The sequence below is a fragment of the Anopheles cruzii genome, chromosome 3, assembly GCF_943734635.1.
Source record: "Anopheles cruzii chromosome 3, idAnoCruzAS_RS32_06, whole genome shotgun sequence".
Classification (NCBI taxonomy): domain Eukaryota; kingdom Metazoa; phylum Arthropoda; class Insecta; order Diptera; family Culicidae; genus Anopheles; species Anopheles cruzii.
In genome coordinates, this window is record NC_069145.1 from 7,359,622 (window position 1) to 7,370,666 (window position 11,045).

The window sequence follows — 11,045 nt, forward strand, 5'->3', positions numbered from 1 at the left end:
ACATCGAGTAAGATAAATCGAGTGAGTAAGTCGAGATAAATCATTAAATTAATGACACTCTGGTCGAACAAAAGTTCACGCGAAAACTGAATCAATAATTATCTTCGCTCTTCATCAATAATATCTTCGTGGGCGCGCGCGTGTGATGTTGACACCAGTAGAAAGTGTTCGCCGGAAACCCAGGCATCACACCCAAACGAGCAGCATGACGGATCATTTGCTGACCATTTCGTTCGACCGGCCTTATTTTTCCCCTTTGCGTCGTCCACCAGTCAATGGATGCTGGCCGTTTACGAAATTTTCCAGCACGTAAGGCTGATGTCCGGTGCCCGCTGCTTGACGGGCTGGTTGTGAGTTCGATAACACATTTAAGGGTCCTTTTTGTGACATTGATTGAATGGTTTTTCTATTAGTGAAAACCATGGCGACCAACGTGCCTCGACTATTGTTGACTCGAATTGCGTGGACGTGGACGGACGATGAGAATCACGCCTTATGAATTGATGGACATTATTGCTAAGGATTAGTTTCCGCAGAAGATTCAACGGAATAGTAGTTCTTCTTTAAGATATCAGCTGCCGTGTTATGCTTGCGACAATTTGAAAGGACATTCTTACCTGTAGTTTTTGTCCATTTCGGAATCTCTTCAATGAACGACCATTGGAACCATTCGTCACAACATTAAAAGCACATCGATATTTTTATTCGTTTTATGCGTGGTTAGTGTGTGGTAGATGATGCGCGTATGGTACTAACATGCTGACACAGATAGAGGATTGAAGAGTATCGTTCTGCTGAGTAGCGGTACTAATTCGATGTAACCTTGCGAGGGCCGCCCGTGTCGGACGTCCCATTCGTTAGGTCGTTAGTTCGTTGTGTTGTGAAACATTTTCCAATTTACAGTAGATCGGATTTTCGAAACAAACAATAGTATAGATTCCTTTACGAGGAAACGTGTTGTCTAACAGTAAGTTGCTGGCAAAACAAGCTTTAGTTCATGAATACGTGAGAGAGACTGACTGGCGTTCAGAAGCGGCTGCGATCCGCCATTGCTTTTCGCCTTCTCCTATCGATAAGATGCTGCCTTAAATGTATTCTGGAAACCTTGTTCATTTGGTCGAATCTGGGAGCTGCCGCTGAGCGGTGAAGCGGGTCAGAAACTTGTCCGAAACTCGTGGCAAGGACGTTGTCAGTAAAATCTGATGTCGGTTGACTAGAAAGATAACAGAACACATTAACATTAGTTTTAAATCAGTTAATTCAGCGGTTTGTTTGTGGAGATAATCGTAATCACGAAAATTTCTGTAACAAAAAATTATGCCGGCATAATCTTTTCATAGCATTGTGGCACGTGGGAAGAATTCAATTCTAAGCAGAAGCACACGATACTATAAAAAGGCACCGATGCTATTTGATCGGTTCTGGTGGACCGGTTAACCCAGCCCTACAAATAGGAGACAACAGCCGACCAACAGATCATGGGCAATGAGTTGACGGCAAGAGATAATTTTAGATCACTCATATCTTGAACAGATCAAACTAAAGCTAACGTACTGTTTTGGCAATCAATCCACAAATATAAATAATACACAAACAAGCCTTTACGAAGCAATTGAATGCTTTGAACACTTTTATGCAGAATTCTTTGATGATTGCCAAGTCTTCTTTCTAAGTCTTTTTTTTCTTAGTTTCCGTCGCTTCAGTTTATGCTTCATCCAATAAACTGTTGGCGACACAAACATCCGTGACAGCTACCAGCTTCAGGCAAAACTCGGCATGAACATCCTCGCGCGCGAAAGGAAAAAAAAACAGTCAGTTCCTGGAGTTCCCGGTGCTCCGTTAAGTTGACGGAATGGAATTGACGGTAAGTAAATTATTCAAAATCAACATTAATCTACATATCGACGGTCGGGGTCGGGTTCGTGCTGGTGGCACACGCCGGGTTCGTGTGGTCCCGTAACACATCTTCGCTTATAGACCTTCGAGACGGCGGTGCCTTTCGCCGAGTTCCGTGGCAGCGCAAGGTTCGTGCGATGGAAGATGTTCCGTTCGCTCTGAAGTTGCCAACTCCCAATAGAGAAGCGAGTGACGGGTGACAGTGTGAGGGAACCGAAAGAGTTGGTTGGTAGGGTTGCGATCAGAGATCTAACGACAGAGTGAATCCGAATTTCCGGTTCAGCGGAAATACTCGACGGGATGTGCAAGCCAACCGAACGGTGCCTGTCTCTAAGCTGTTTCATATCGTTAAACACTGTTGGTTGCGGTAACGTACTGTGACTGAATCAATCGGAAAGTGATATGCCGAGCTGTAAAGTACGACCTTAAACCGTAAATTTAGGTTTAAATACCGGACAAATACGTTTCAATCCCAGAAACTCTCAAGATGACGTAGGTTCGCTAAGAATATATTTCAATTCGAACGTGATTGTTAATAATTAGAACTATTCAAGATTTGAACTCAACAGACCGTTGAGCCTCTTAAGAGATTGGCAGCAAAGTAAAGTATTTCCAGCATTAAAGTCCTTCGCACGGCTCCAAATCCAGTCTTCAGTTAAACTTCTTGGAAAAAAATTAGTCGACGAGTTTTCCGTAACCCAAACGCAAATAACAAGGTAAAAACATTTAAAGGTAAAATGTGGAGCATAACTTTGTCGATCGTAGATTGTTCCTCTATAATAGAATTCCCTTTAGCTTCCTTACGTGACCAGAAACACGGATCTTCTCCAGCCGGTTTTCACGGAGCCCATTTTCGCGTGCGTGTAATTAACCGTCGTGATGTGGAGTGACACAATAGCGGTGCCGCCGTCGTATCGTTCGTCGGTACTCCATCACCGTGTCTCCGCGGGACAATATTGATTAAAAACACAAGTGGGCAACAAATGTTAGTTAATTAACGAATTTTTCCGGCGGCGACAGTTTGTAATTTCTTTCGTTTCGACTTCGCCAGCGTTTCGGCGAACGGAATAAATATAGCTTTGGAATAAGTTTGGGAAGCGCTCAAACAACCCCGCCGGCGAACAACCCCGCCGGAAAACTTGTGCGCGTGTGTGTTTCGCGGAGAAAATATTGTTGCTCAACTTAATACCAAGCATTTACACGATCATTTAAAAGACGCTTACGAAATGTCACTGGCAGCGCATCCTGGCGGGTTGTTTTTATTTTTCTTTTGATACGCTTGTTATTTATTCATTAGACTTCGAGACATTTAATTAAGATTAAAGGTACCGAAAAGTTACTTTGCTATGAATTGTTGTATGATGTAACCTATCTTTAGACACAGCCGTTGCCGTTGAAGCCGTTGAACAATCAAATAATGAACTTTGATTTTCTTAATACATTCGTGCATTCAATAAGCGTAGTTCCAGTTATTGAATTTGAGATACTATGTGAGCTTAAAAATATCGTTTACATTTGAGGTGCCTTATAGGAACATCCTCACCTTCTTAAAGCACAACAATTAATAGGTTAGATATGAAAAAAAAAATTAATTGGAGAGTTAGCTTTCCGTTTAAATGATTGATTGTTGGGGCATTATCAACAATCGCTAATTTCGAAAGCCCACCCTTAAGCCGATTCTGTCAACAAGATTCGATTGTTTCTTTCGTTGTAAACACAGAGAGGACTATTGACAGAGCAGTGAAGTCACGGTGCTCTAGCCACACTCAATCTATATGGTAATGAGGGCTGCAATCGCACCAAAGACAGTCACGACGAGCTTCGAGTGCAGAAGCACAAAAGGACAGTCATCAAGCCATGCAAAAATAAAATACAAAAATACTCGCCTCGTAGCACAAACCGTCCCAAAAGCTCGGGCTGCTGCCGTTGTAGGTCTAGAGGACCATCACTGCGGCCGGTCTAATTGGGAAAGAATTCAATTAAAAGCCCAGCTTCCAACCGAACCGGAGCTTCCGAGCCGTGTCCTGGTGCATCAGGATAACAATGCGGTCGACGACCTGGCTGCTGGCAGGATTTTCCCCTTTCTGTCTGTCATTTAAATATCAAACAAAAATTTATCGCCGCCTGACGTTGAGCGAAAGGACTACCATTTGGCAGTTTGTTTTTTCTTCACGTTTCGAGACACAATCCGAAAGGACATGCAAGTCTTTGCAGTGCACCGGACAAGACAAATGAGAATGCAGACTGCTGGTTCCATTTTTTTGTGACAACTCGCTCACATCGCTTACTGCATCGTTGGACTGCGCACAATTTTGAGGCAGCTCGTCCAAAAAGCATGAGTTGTAAACGGGAACGCTGTTTCGTTAGCATCCGTTTTTATGAGTTCTACCGCATATAGCAGACGGCATCATCTTCATGTGGTTTGCTCGGTGAAAATTAACAAGAAACATATTGTGCAGAGCAGTGGAAACCCATTCGGAGACATTTCGCAACTTTTCAGCATCACTATAGTGGATGCATTTCGGAGCGGGACTGTGGGTGATGGTCGCCGTAATATGTGCATACAGCACCAGTCAGTCTAGCGAATTTCTCAACAAAAACTGCCGAGGCCATAATTATTTATATGCAAATACAGGACACACCGCGCATGCCACCTTAATTTGATGGGGCTTTTTTCTCCTCGCAACATGTGCTTATTACGGTGCGCCTGAACAGTGGCAACAAAAATAAGGAGAAAAAAACGAAGAAATGTAAAAGGAAAAAGTAATTTTCCACTTTTCGATTCTATTTATTTTCCGCGAATGCTTTTGTTTGTCTCCATTCGCGCAAAAAAAGTCCATCTCGTCGGCGATTGGTTCGCCGGTTGGTTGGTTCCAGAGACATCCAGCAGCATCATCTAGGCAAAATTTGTGCGACGCTTGCACATGACGCGGCGCCGATTTAATATGGAACATTGACACAGAAAGTATAAACAGCTTGCATATTTGCATTTACGAGGAGATGCTCTTCCTAGCATTTGTTCTTTTGATTGTAAAATGCAACTTCGTTTCAGTAAAATTAAACAAAAATAAGCATCCGCCGCACTATCTAACAGATTGGCTTGGGGTGCTTTTTATTGTTTGCTAAACGAAAATTTATCATAATATTGTGTGTACAATACTAAAATAAAATATTTTGTATTTTCAATGTAACGGGTGCATGCAACACAATAGAATTATATTTTGTCGGTAATTGTGTGATGAGTTTTTGCAAATCTTTTGCTAGTTTCATACTTTTTGGACCATTTCTTAGTCTATAAATTCACGTTCTGTGCGAATAAAAGCGTTTGGAATATACTCCATTAAGTAAATAGATATTTCAATTTATAGAAGAGCGAGTTTTATGGCTAGAAAATTCAAAATGATCACTAAAAGCAAAATCGGCGAACAGAGCAAGCAGTTCGAACTACTAAACGAAACTACACACCGTAAATTAAAACTGATTTTTGACACTATAACAAGACTACAAAATTCAGATTTACTGTTTGTTAACCGACGGATAGTTAAATAGTAAAAAAAAACAGCATGAATATAACAGTGGCAAGTGTGATATTAGGGGACAAAATAATAACCATATTTTAGGATTTTCGAAAATCTTTCCAGCATTTTACTTCGGTCCGAAAATATTGCTCCGAATCTGCTTTGGAATGTCGACGTGCCCGTGCTTTGGAATGGCGATAATTTACATACCCTCATCAATCTACTTCAATATCTGCTGCACGTTTAGCCCATACACTTCTGCCAGGCATAAATCTCTTCGGACACTAAATCACTGATTTACTGCCCTCCCGATCCAGTGGCGCTGTGGTTTATCTTCTTCGGGAAAAGATTGTTGGGAATGTAAAACTATTTCTTCGGACGGGTGCATCTGACGTAACATGCCATTAGTCCAACGTTTTCTGGTGGAAGTTGAGCATTTTGCATTTTTTCCCCATGGAATGTCGTTTTGTGCTAAACACAGGGAGCATTGTTTTGTGCCGAACAGTTCAGAAACAGGCACTTTTCACAGAAAGTTCCGAAACATCTTCCGAGCGCTGAACTGGCAGGACCTATGCTGCGGCTTTCTTTGCAGCGATCCTTCGATCGTAGTAGTCTTCGAGCACCGCAGGTATTATGGCGGCATCGAAAGGTCACCGAGTGTCTCTGTACTAACACTTTCCAAGACTGTTCGGAGCACGTTCGAGGCATGGTAGGCTTTCTCCTCCAGTCGCATCTCCAACTCCCGCGTACGTATGTAAGGCTGACCTTTTTCTTCCTCCACCTGTGCGTTGTAGGCATATGAATGAGAAATTCTTGTCACAAAAGTGGAAAACAATGAAAACTCCACTGCTTTTCAACGCCATTAGCCATACGACGAACGCCCAATCGTTCCACCTTCTTGCCCGGGTCTCGGATGCTCGGAAGAAAGGAAGCCGGATGCCGGACTACTCTGTGCTCTGGCCCACTTCCGAGGCCACCTATTCGCTTGGGTTTGAATGGCTGTCTCGACCAAACGCTCACTCTTCTTCTCAGCTTCCATTACTTCCGGGTCCCGGGCACAACCCATGTCCGGTTCCCGGCAACCCCCGGTCGCTAAACAACCTTCCTAGAGACCCCAGCTGTAGTCTGGTCACCTGGATAGGCACAGATTCTTATCCGTCCTCGGTCGGCGGTACCATTCATTATTTTCACATTTCAAAGCCCGAGATAAAACGGATGACTTTTGTGCGGCGCCATCCGGTGCGCTCCGGTACGGACGCTGCGGACCAGCTTCCGTAGGAGCGCCACGCTCCAGACGGTGCGCCCCGTCAAGGGCAGACTCAAAAGACGTTCCAGAAGAAAAGGTGGCTTTAAAAGTTCGCTCTTCGTTCATAATCAAGAACACATTTCGAGCCGAATGGGTAGCTCCGGTACTTGTTTTCGGTGCCAGGAAAGTACACAAACACCACTAGCTACACCGAAGCATCTCCAGAATTTCTCGTGTTCAGGGTGTTTTGTTGGTGTTTTGTCGTTTGCGTGTTTAATTTAAAATTTCCTCACCAAACGAGCCTCCCTCTGGAGCGCCACTCGCCAGCGAGATGCTGGCATCCCAGGCAAGAGTACTCCTCGCCTTCGCCTCTATCATTAGTAACGCCATGGGAAACTCCTACACTGAGCCACGACGTGCCAAACTGCTTGGTTCGTCGCTCGCCGCTCCCTAACACACACTGCAGCAGAAAATACATACAACTTACAAAGGAATCAAACAAGGTCCTACTGCTCCTCCGGGGTCCCTCAAGTGATGAAAGGATCGTAAGGATATGCGCTGCTCTGCCACCGGAAATCCCCTGGTGGCCCTCGGGCTGCCAGCTATTTGTTTGCCCCAGACCATTATGCGATATGCGAAAAAGGGATTGAAATTGTCAAGTAGCATGATGATGGTTGAAGGATGTTCCAAAGTAAAAAAAAAAGTCTGGTCCATAACCAGTCCCATCGGGGGACTGATTTCGGAGGCGGAGGTTCTCGTGGGTAGTCAACCAGTTGTCTGCAAGCTGCCTTTAGACGCTATGGTCGAGAAAGGGTGTGTTGAGAAGTTGAGAAATTATTTCATCAGCCGCAGGTTCATGGGCAGAGAGTGTTTTAAACACTCCAAGGTGTCGTTACGCCTGCTCTGTCGTATGAGACTTGGGAAAAGCTCACTCTTTCTCCGGCCACTCGCGCAGGGAACAGGTAAATTTGGTTGCCGATTTGGATTCAATGCGCCTCACTAACCTGACAGAATGCGGTCCAGGGCCAACGCCATCAATGGAAACTGCCTTCGATCACATCAATCATTTGGTGGCTCTGCTACGTTAAAACGCCTTGGTAAAACCCCTCCCCTACTAACCTAGTTCTCGGCAAGCGGGGCAAGTATTTTCGAAAAAGTCATTCCGTGTAACTCGAACACGGGCTAGCGACGTGGCTTTCCGTTGCGGAAGGCTCCTAATTCGACGGAAGCGATCGAACCTCCAGATGGATGATTTATTCACTTTCCGGTCGTCATCATCCCTGCGGTATCCACTGGGCCGAGCTGAGCATTGCGGCAAACCGCCTCCACCGGGGACAGCAAGATAAGGCACGACACCGGAATAGGCAAGGTGTCCCGATTCGGTGAAGTAAACGAACCGTTGCTGGTACAGGGCATTACAGAGCAGAACCCGTGCAACTTCTGAGAAGTTTGTCCAACGGACTCAACACGGACTGCACACTGGCAGGCAGCGGCCATTTGTCGAGCCGTGTCGAGCCAAACAAGATCGGGACCGGGCTGGATATCGACCCGGTACGAGGCTGGACCAAAACAGCAAAAGGTGTTTACCAAGACGCGCACCGCTGGATGGGGTGAAGTTTGCAGATAATTTGTTTATCCTTTTCGGCTTTGCTTGGAGTCATGTAAATCAAGCTCACAAACAAGTGTGAGCTCCACACGAGGCAAGTCCAATGATTTACGGACCACTTGGTTGGAAAGATTTCCGAAATGGTTTACACCATTTTTACCCATCCTTACATTATGTCACATTACACCAATTCAAGGGTACACATGATCAAGCATTGCCGAATGAAGTGTCACAGGAGCCGGATCCGATCCGACACCCAGCTCTTCATTATCCAACGTCTTGAACGTCGTATGGTGCCGGGGCCGCACGTAAACATCACCTCGAAAAGGTAGAAATTAAATCCGACGACATCGGAGTCGAGCGGCCTCGAATTGAGACAAACAACATCCGTAACAACTTCCGATGTCTTCGCAACGCCGGATCGACGGGCACTCGGGGTCTGTCGTCCCTCGGCGACAGGCTTGATCTCCTTGCCACCAGCAGCGGCTTGAATGATTGATGAAATGAAGCCCACCGCTCCGTCGCGAGCATCATCGGCGTACTCCGGGGCAGAGGTAACCAAAAACTCCCAACAACATCCAATTGCCAGTCGGCCTGCTCCGGTGGGGGCTTCCGTGCCACCGGAGGTCACACAGTGGGACTAGCAAAAGTGCAAACAAGGTGAGCAGCGCGGCGGAAGAGATCGATAACAACCTCGGCGGCCGCCGCCCTAGTTCCGGCGGTCCATTCCGTTGAGAGGAGACTCCGAGGCCGGCACCTGCCTTGCCGGTTGGCACCTTGGCGCGGGCCACAAAAGGGCGGACCGAGAGTGAGATTGATAATCACGTAAAGCATTCGGAAATTGAGACATCTAATATTCATCGTCCAAGAATGGGCTACCAATGAGTCCCCGGAGGTGTGTATGTGTGTATGTGTGTGGGTGGGTGTGCACCCGCTGCGTTCCATGTGTATGTATTTATGCCTTCGAGCTCCAATACGGCGGGCGTTTCATTGTCGACTCGGGCCAGGACTTTCAAATATTTGTTTTCATTACACGGGCCGGCCACGTACGTTTTCCTCGTGCGCTGGAGGCCACTTTCCTTTGCATTAGAAAAATAAAAGCCAGCGAATTGGCCGAAAGAAAACGATGGGAAAACATCTAATTTCTACTAATAAATTATTTTGTCTTTTGATAACATGCAGTCCCGGTGCCGTAGCTCGACAGGCAATCTTGTTGTTGTTCACAGCCTTCGGTCAGCTGACGAATAAGGGACTGGCATCACAACGGGGTGCAGCGGCTGGGTCGTTAAAAACATGTTTTAGCGTTGCTATTTGACCCAAAATATGTCTTTACCATCACCATCAGCTGTGTCCTTATATAGAATGCTTCATATTACACACCATGACCACTATTGCTTTATTTTTTTATGTTTGTTTCTCTAACTTTATTAATCAGTTTCCTACGTCAGTTTTCTACAATTCAATTACGCCTGAAGGCTTAACATTTTGTGTAATGTTTTAATTTATCCGCTGTATTTTTAGTATGTTTTGCGTGATGAAAAGCGGCAATGATTAACGCGGAAATAGGCCCCTTAAATGCTCTGATCAACCAACGTCAGGCAACGTAGAAAAGCCAAGCTTTCTGCGATTGGTTTGGCTCTGCTAAATACCAGATAAGTACCGGCTCTGCTTGCGTTAATTGCACGTTATTTTATGCTAAACACCAAACAAACAAACGGTGTGATTGGAACTGTGGGTTCAGAGGGAGTCCAGCCGTGTGTTTAATTATTTCCTCCCGTGATAATGCAATTTTATAGTCGTCGGGATGGGGTTCCAACATAGTTTAACCTTTCCCCGACAGTTTAGCGTGTGGTGATGGTAATTCTCGAGTACGTTAGACACGTTATTGCGTTCGCTACTGCTTTCTTTTGTTGCGTTTTGCCGATTATGTATGCTAATGGACCACTGCAGAAAAGCATAAATGCGTGTGGGCAGTCGAATTTCTTTATCCAATATTACCCAACATAAAAGCTTCCCTAAGAAACCCTTTGCTAATCAATGAACTACTTTCGAACCTAACCATTTTATACTTACTCGAGTAAACTACGTTTTTTGTTACTAATCACTGTTATTTGTTTGGAACGGAATGTCAACTAGACCAAGTGTTACTGTTGCATTGTTACCGTGGCAACAATATGTTAATTACGAAACCAATACAATCGGACAGCTGGTGAATGAGCTGCTCCTGAGATTAAGCTAAACACTGTTCTCATAATTTTAACTGAAACACTCAACTCAGGACAACATGGCAAACAAAAATCTGGCTCCGTTCCGGGCCCGGAACGCCCTTTTTGACAGCTCACATTTCACCGAACACACCCACGGTTGCGGGAACACACGCACCGGCGTGCGGCTCACCACTTCAACCTCACAGCTCACGTTTACTACTGACCGAGCGCCCGGCAAAAAGCTCGTTCCTTGGCGTCCCAGGACACGGCTGCTTCCTGTCTCGCCAGCCAGCTTGGTTATCCTCGGCGTAACGCACACACCGGAACACTTCCGATCAACAATCGTGTGCTCTCCTCCGGTGTGGGCAGAGAGCAAACATCGCTCGCGCCCTTGATGAGCATGTGGCCGATTTCTCATCTCTCTAGTATCATCACCCGGCGTTTTCGGCTCCTTTTTTAACGTACTCACGTTCCCGTTTTCGACGGCACCACGTGATTTAGTACACGGCACAGGGTTGTACTAAAACACGAACAGCTGGCCGCTGATGCTATAAAATGGTCGGCTTCCTCTC

The 11,045-nt window shown here is 45.5% G+C and overlaps 1 long non-coding RNA gene across 1 annotated transcript; it reads right to left on the bottom strand.

Annotated features, from left to right (window-relative positions):
- Positions 1-673: 673 nt before the first annotated feature.
- On the bottom strand, positions 674-10,679 carry LOC128273678 (uncharacterized). The gene is made up of 2 exons (XR_008269269.1): positions 10,340-10,679; positions 674-1,213 (listed from the first exon to the last, which is right to left on the bottom strand). It is a non-coding gene; the product is annotated as an uncharacterized LOC128273678 (long non-coding RNA).
- Between the last annotated feature and the right edge of the window lie 366 nt (positions 10,680-11,045).